Here is an 8,402-nt window from a genome sequence, read left to right as displayed (position 1 = left end):
TTTGGTCTTTTTATGGTGTCACACAATTCCTGCATATTCCATTCTTGTGATTTCTTAAACTTTTCATAATCTTTGCTTGAGTGGTCTAGTTTTCCACTTTATCTTCCAGTTGATACTGTTTTCCATTTCATTCATCCTGTTGGTGAGGCTTTCTCCTGTCGTTTCTAATTGGCTTACTGAGTGTTTCACTTCCTTATTCATTTCAGCCTGAGTAGTTTTCAATATTTCTAGCTTTTTTCGGAATTCATTCAGAAATTTATCCCTATCTTCCTTCAGTTCTTTGATTTCTTTGTGTGTTTTTTAAATTCACTGAATTCTTTTATCATGTTTATAATTGTTCTTTTGAGTTCCATGTCCTGCATTATCTCTAGGGGGTTCTCATTGTACTCCTCTAGAGGACTGTTGGTACTTCTTGGGGATACATTATTTTGGTTTTTTATGTTATTATTTTTTCTTTGTGACTTTGACATGTGGATTTCTTTTATGGTTTCTGATTCTCTGAGACTCAAGCCTTCCTTTGTTAAGTTTAGGTCTACTTCTTTTTGTAAGTTTTGTGTGCCTTTGTGGTTTACTTGTTGGGCATGAAAAGCTGGTTGCTTTAGGCTTCTGGTTCTCTCTTGATTTTATAGTGGAGTGGTCAAATTGCTTTTGTCTTGCTGCTCAGGAGTTCCCACAGAGGCCCAAGTTGGATGAGGATCAGATGCTCTCAGGATTTTTCCTAAGGTCTAGTTCCCTCCAGAAAGATGCTGGCCTCAGGAGTTTGAGGAGCAGGGACCAGGAAAGATGCTGGCTCCATAAAGCTGGTGCCTGTGCTGCCCAGGGATGAAAAGGGTCATGGGGTGATAAGAGGCCCAAGGGCTCCTGGGGACTACAGGGAGGAATTGGGTTGGTCTGGATGCAAAGGATCAGGAAGCAGTGGGGATACTGGGGTAAGAGGTCAGTCCAGGGGTCTGGGGTGCCAAGACAAGAAATGGGCCAATACCCAGGCTAGAGGGGGTGGGGGAGCTGGAAGGGTGAATGTGGCTGGTGGAGTCAAGGTGCAATGTGCACAGCCAATTTGCCCAGCTTCTTTTGGTCTTTTTAAAGCAGGGTCTCCATGTAATCCCAGCTGGCCTGGAACGTGCTGTGTAGACCAAGCTGGCTCACAGAGATCCATCTGTCTTTGCCCTCCCTTGAGTGCTGGGATTAAAGGTATGCACCACCATGTCCAGCTGTGAGTAGCAGTCTTTTTTGTATCAAATTTTAAAATCGAACTTTTGTGTATTTCATGCAGAAAGTCATCTTCATACCCCTTTCCCCTTTTGCACTGTCCCATAGCCTCCCCACCCTCCACCACTGCAGTTCATAAATTCTGTCATTTGTGTTAAGGCTTGTCATGTAAAGTTAGTGTCCCCAGATGTCCCTCAGTGCATATTCATCCACTGGGATCTAGTCAGCCTATCTAAAGTCCTTCAGGCATAACACTCATATACATAAAATAAGAATAATAAATAAAATATTTAAAAAAAAAGAAATAGGGAAGTTGTTCATCAAAATGAACTGAGTACAGTTCTGCTGCTTTCCTTTTTTGGGCAAGATATTTCACGAAGCCTGTGGCACGTTTAAATAGTAGAATCATGGTGGAGAACCTAGTTTTAGAGAAAAGTCATTCTATGTTTAGCCCTGGTTGACTGGATGCCTGACTGAGAGATACCCTATAGTGTCCTTTCACACCATGAACTGTGTGTTGACTTGTCTGCAGATTATGTGGCTGAAGGTGTTCAGGAGGATGGCGCTGTATTGTTCTAGACTCGGGCAGAACCAGAAGACACAGACTGCCTGAGAAGCTCACAGTTCTGCTTCGTTTCTGCCTCTTGGAGAAGTTTCCTGTGAGCAGCTCATAGAGGACAAAGAGAGTGTTAGATTGGTTCATAAATAGTCTATAGAATATTCTGGCCATTGGTGGTGGTAGACTTGAGAAATTTTGTCTGGGTATAGAACTTCAAGCATGGTACCATTGTGAATCCTCTTTAATGAATAAAATGTCCTGAAGTAAGGATCTGTATTGATTAAGAGGTAGTAATAAATGATTTGGCCTGATAACCAGGGACTTTGAAGAAACAGAGCTGTAAGATTGCTCATGAGGAAGTCTGGAGAAGGAAACGCTTTTCATAATGGTGACTGAATGTCAGGAAATGTATGTCCCATGTGATTCTCACATGAAGGTCTGATTTGAGGACACTGTCAGTAATCAAGTGAATAAGATGATCTCCTTAGGTATGCCCCGCAGGCCAGCCGATGCTTCCTCAGTGAGCCCATAACCGTAGTGGCAGTGAAGATGAGCATGGGTCCAACAGCACAGATATTCTTCTTTCTAAAAAACTTTTTGAATTTATTTTTATGTGTATGAGTGTTTTGCCTGCACATATTTAAGTGAGCGTACCACTTGTGTGCAATGGCCAGAAGAGGGTGTCATTTATGGACATTTGTTAGCTGCCATGTAAGTACTGGGAACTGAACTTGCAGAGAAGCCAGTGTTCTTAATCACTGAGCCATCTCTCCAGACCTGACACAGCTGTCTGGCTTTGCCATGCTAGGTGATCACACTGGTAAGCAGCACTGCCAAATATAGGTCCCCAATATGGCAATCTCTTCAAGATTAGACAGCTGCTCTGAGGCAGGTTGGCTATTTTGGGTCTCGTGACCATGGAAGATAATGTGTCCTCATTGGAATGAATGGGCACTCACTCTGGTATAGAATTGCCTCCTGCACGGTCATGCTTCTGGTTGTGTTATCACTCCCCGGTTTATTGATATAAACCTCACACTCCAAGATTTTAAAAAGTAAATATAGCAAAGGCTTAAGCTTTTAATTATTTCATTATCCATGTGGGAGAAAAAGAAAATACTAGTAATTTTAATTTAGAAGAAATTAAAATACAGCTTAGAAATATGTTCTTGTCAAACTTTATCAGTAAGACAATCAGAATTATTGTCTGTTTTTAATCTTTTTTTTGGTCTTTTTGAGACAGGGCCTCCCTGTAGCTCCAGCTGTCCTGAAACTCACTATGTAGACCAGGCTGGCCTTGAACTCACAGAGATCTGCCTGCCTCTGCCTCCCACGTGCTGGGACTAAAGGTGCGTGCCACCACGCCCAGCTTGTTTTTAATCTTTAAAAAAATTCCTTTTGGAGATTACTGTCAAAGGATGATGCACTACTTGCTGTAAAGTCTGTGGAATCTTGCTTGTCCTTTTGATTCAAATAGCACTTGTGTTAAGAATTCACAGAAAGGGAGCTGGAGAGATGGCTCAGTGGTTTAGAGTACTGGCTGCTCTTACAGAGGACCTGGGTTCAGTTCCTAGCACCCACATGGCAGCTAACAACCCTCCATAACTCCAGTTTCATCAGAGGATCTGATGTTCTCTTCTGACCACAACAGGCACTGCATGACATAGGCACACTTATACATATGCAAGCAATACACTTATACGCATAAAATAAAATAAAAAATAATAGAAATAAAATAAAATAATTCATAGAAAGGGTTCCTTTACAAATAACAAAAGACTTCCTACTGTTATGAATAATCACTCCTCCATATTGACAATCTTGATAACTTTCTTAATTTAATATCTTACCAAATCAGGATTTTTTTTTCTTTTGTTTTTTTTGAGACAGAGTCTCACTATGTAGCTCTAGCTGACTTGGAAATCACTGCGTAGATCATCCAGGATGGCCTCCATCTCGCAGAGCTGTACCTGCTGCTGCCTCCTGAGTGCTGGGATTAAAGGTGTGTGCTACCAAGCCTGATGCAAATCAGGATTTTTGAAGTAGTTTATGAAGGTGGAATTGCATTTTCTTTTCATAGCTGCCAATAGGAACGCTGACTCATGTGTTTCTGAGACTCCTTTGGTTTTAGGTAAATGTAGAGACTCAGGCCTGCTGGTGGATACATGAAATGAGTGAAGGCAAAGGACCGAACCCTCAGGTGGGGAAGAGTGAGATTAACCCTGTCGCAGTGTTTGAGCCAGAATACATGAAAGAATTAGTTTCAGAAAGAACAAAGCACATTCTACAGGTTTAACTTTAATTAGTAGACTACAGAGAGTATATTGGTTTCTTAAACAATCTATAGATTTTAACAATTTCCAGGAAGGCTAGTCACCCAGTGACTGTGTTTAACATTAAATAGACATCCTATGTTTTGCAGTACCATGGCTTAGACTTATGGTGTTTTTCTCTGATCTATGACTAAGGCTACATTCCAACGAGCCCAACATTCTTGTTTTCAAGAAATGTCCAGACTTCATCCCTGACCATTCTTTTTTTTTTTGTCTCCCCATATCCCTGTAGTCCCAGCTGACCTGGAACTCCTATGCAGAGCAGGCTGGCTTTGAACGCACAGAAATTCACCTGCCTCTGCCTACTGAGCACTGGGACTAAAGGCGTGTGCCACCACCTCCGGCTTCCTCTTTTCTTTTCTTTTCTTTTCTTTCTTTTCTTTCTTTTTTTTTTGTCTTTTGAGACAGGGTCTCCCTGTAGCCCCAGCTGGCCTGGAACTCACTCTGTAGACCAGCAGGCCTCGAACTCACAGAGATCCACTTGCCTTTGCCTCCCAAGTGCTGGGATAAAAGGTGTGTGCCACCACGCCTGGCTGTCCCTGACCATTCTTAACCTCTTCCTTGCTGTTCTCCTTCACATAAAAGACTTATTCTTTTGGAGCTGGAGAAATGACTCAGCAATTAAGAACACTGGCCACTCTTAAAGAGGACCCATGTTCAGTCCTAGTACCCATGTGATGTTTCTAACTCTAGTTCCAGGGGATCTGACACCCTCTTCTGGCCTCTGTGGGCACTGCATGTCCATAATGCACTTACATACATGCAGGCAAAATACTCATACACATTAAAAATAAAAGATAATTTCTTTTTAAAAAAACTATTGTTATTTTATCTGTACAAGTATTTTGCCTACATGTATGTAAGTGCACTAAATGCATACAGTGCCTATGGAGGACATAATTGGGTGTCAGATTCACCTGGAATTCCAGTTATGGATAGTTTTTAGCTGCCATGTAGGTGCTGGGAATTGAACCCGGGTCTTCTGCAAGAGCACATAGAGCTCTTAATTACTGGACCATCTCTCCAGCCCCTAAAGACTCATTTCTAAGGGTAAGTTCTGACATTTTGTTAACTACCATATAAGAAGGCCTGCATAAATATTTTAATCGGTAGAAATGGAGAGAGAGATTGTTGCATGACTTTCCCTGGGGAGATACAGAGAAACACCTGTTCACCCAAGATAGGGGGTTGATAGACCAGAATGGTTAATGCAAGTTCAGAGTGGTGAATCAATGTGCTTATTGAGATTACTTACTGGAGTCTGGGAGAAGCTGCATACAAGTACATGGCTGCATGGGTGACTCAAAGATAGCTGCATCATGGAAAAAGCCCACCCCAGCAATGGTGATGACATCACGAAAGGGTCATGGTGTCCCACACGCAGTCAACCTTCCATTTCCTAAGTACTCTAGCCTCTCCCAAAACCAAGTACAGTGGGGAGGCAGGAGGGAGTGGTGGTTGGAATCTCAGGTGAGCGTCTGGTGACCCTCCCTCACTCCTGTGTCCAGGAGTGTTGTCCCTAGCTTTTGCTGTGCTATCTTGCCAATTTCCTTGCCATGACTGTGGGGCCCAGGTGTTCTGTAGGTCACCACATCAGTCTCTGCTTTATGAACAGCAGTGCTCATGCTATGCCCTGAAGAAATAGCTACACATCAGGGTCCTGTGTTAATTTAATGGCATTAAAATAAGGAGGTACAATTTTCCTCCTAAATTATTAAGTGTCTTGTTTTTAGTTTCCTTCCAAAAAGACCTTGAAAGTTCAGAGACAGAAATGATCTATCCTTGGCTTTAAAGTTATAGACTAAGAACAACCTGGTTCAGTAGCACTTTAGAATAGACATGTTTAGAGATTTTAAAGAGCTCAATATTTCTCAGCAATGGGAGAGAGCTACAAAGTAATGCATAAATACAGATAGCATTTACTAGTGTATTATTCTGAATGGGCAAATTATTTGGAGAGCATAGAAATATTGGGTCTAAGTTATCCTAACACTTGTCTAAGTAGAAAGAAAGAGGGTTTGTTGGCAGGAGAGCCAGCTTGCTTCACTAACAGAGGGACTGGGCCTCCTCTGTGATGCTGGGGGTGATTAGGGGTCAGGGTGGGGCCAGATCCTAGCTTCAGCTTTAAGGAAGTTATTTAACCCATGGTTGCCTGATTTATTTAATTTAGTTTTTTTTAGGAATTTTGATTAGAATTTGATTAGAATTTTTATTAGAGTCTGAAAATTAAAAATACGGTATAATCATTTAGCATAGTGGGGTTTGGGGCTCACAGAGAAGGATTAGCCTTTTTAGCACTGAGAGCAAAGTTGTCAAAAGTTAATTACTGGATAAAATTACACTGTAATTTTAAATGTGCATGTACCACATTTTCTTTATGCATCTGTTGATGGACATCTAGGCTGATTCCATTTCCTTGCTATTAGGAAGAGACCATCAATAAACACAGATGTGCAATTATGTGGTAGGATGCGTAGTTCTTTGTGTATATGCTCAGGAGTCATGTGATTTTAAAGAAATCTCCACACTGATTTCCATAGTAGCTGTACCAGTTTATACTCCTACCAGCAGTGAATAAGGGTTCCTTTTTCCACACATCCTCAAAAGTATTTGTTGTCATACATTTTTTTTCAATGAAGCCATTTCTACTGGTGTGAATGAAATGCACAATGGATATTTATTTGCTTATAAAGAAAAATGAAATGAAATTTACAGGAAAATGGATGGCTATAGGAATTATATTAAGTGAAGAAACCTGGACTTAGAAAGACAGATACCACATGTCTCTCATATGCAGATCCTAATTGTATAATTAATTATCCCCGACACACACACACACACACACACACACACACACACACACACACACATGGAATGAGTGTAGGTACAGGCCATGAAAGTAAAAGGGGACCATGAGAGGGCAAAAAGAAGTTTTGAGAAAGGGGGAGGACAATAGAACAAGTGCGACATGAAAGAGAAAGGGGACTACCGGGATGGAATGGTGTGGAGGGCAAGGAGGGTGGAAGAGAAAGGCAAGGAGGATCGATTTAAAACAAATTATGTGCTTTTCTGAGACGGGTTTCCCGTCAGAACGCAGGTGTTGTGAAAACCAACCTGGAAGCCAAAATAAGAAAGAAAAAGGCTCACATCAACATCGCCATCACTGGACCTGTAGATTTGGGCAAGTCCACCACTACTGATCATCTGACCCACAAATGTGGTGAGATCAACAAACCAACCACTGAAAAATGTGAGAAGGAGGCTGCCGAGATGGGAAAAGGCTCGTTCAAGCATGCCTGGGTTTTGGATAAACTGAAAGCTTGGGATCACCATGGACACCTCCCTGTGGAAATTCGAGACCAGCAAATACCAGGAGGCCATCACTGATGCCCCAGGATGCAGAGACTTCACCAAAAATATGATTAGCGGCACATCTTAGGCTGACTGTGCTGTTCTGATTGTTGCTGCTGGTGCTGGTGAACTTGAAGCTGCTGTCTCAGAGTGGGCAGACCTGTCAGCACATTCAGGCATATTTTAAAGAGCCGGTTCTTAAGCGTATTTAAATCCTCACTCAATGTTTTCTTTTGGAATTTTCTACACCCAATTTTTATTTTTAAATGTTTAAAAATTTGAAAAAGAAGATAAAGACCACTTCTGTGTCTGTCACCTAGGATACCAGTTAATACTTTTGCCACATTTATTTTCTCTGTCTCTCTGCCTCTGTCTCTGTCTCTCTCTTTCTCTTTCTCTCCACCCCTTTCTCTGCCCCCTCTCTCTATTGTTTCTTCAGCAACCATCTCCTAAGGATATTCTTTGTGTTCCTTAAGAAACATCATCCAGGGGCTGGAGAGATGGCTCAGCGGTTGAGAACGCTGACTGCTCTTGCAGAAGACCGGGGTTCGATTCCCAGCACCCATATGGTGACTTAACTCCAGTTCCAGGGGAATCCGAAGCCCTCTTCTGACTTCCACAGCATTGCACGGCATGAGTACCCTCACATACATGCAGGCAGTACACTCATACACATAAAATAAAAATAATAAAAAATATTAAAAAAGAAACGTTATCCTTAAGAAAATGTTTAGCTTGCAGATATCATCTTCATAATCTAGTTGGAAAAATAGTGTCTGTGCTCCTGTAACACAGGATCCATTCAACAAAGGTAATAAATTCTGCTTTGTTTACCTCATAGGGTGAATGGCCAGAAGACCTGCTCTTTAAGGCACCCAGAGAATAGGAAATGCCATGTCCTCAAGGAGTTTATCATAGAAAGTGAGACTCACATGAAACAATACATATGA

The 8,402-nt window shown here is 41.7% G+C and overlaps 1 pseudogene; it reads left to right on the top strand.

Annotated features, from left to right (window-relative positions):
* Positions 1–7,155: 7,155 nt before the first annotated feature.
* LOC103728082 lies at positions 7,156–7,996 on the top strand (annotated as a pseudogene).
* The last annotated feature ends 406 nt before the right edge of the window (positions 7,997–8,402 follow it).

Source organism: Nannospalax galili, unplaced genomic scaffold (genome assembly GCF_000622305.1).
Source record: "Nannospalax galili isolate Female #2095 unplaced genomic scaffold, S.galili_v1.0 scaffold189, whole genome shotgun sequence".
Classification (NCBI taxonomy): Eukaryota; Metazoa; Chordata; class Mammalia; order Rodentia; family Spalacidae; genus Nannospalax; species Nannospalax galili.
The sequence above is the reverse complement of the archived record's forward strand: the minus strand, read 5'-3'. Positions and strand labels throughout refer to the sequence as shown.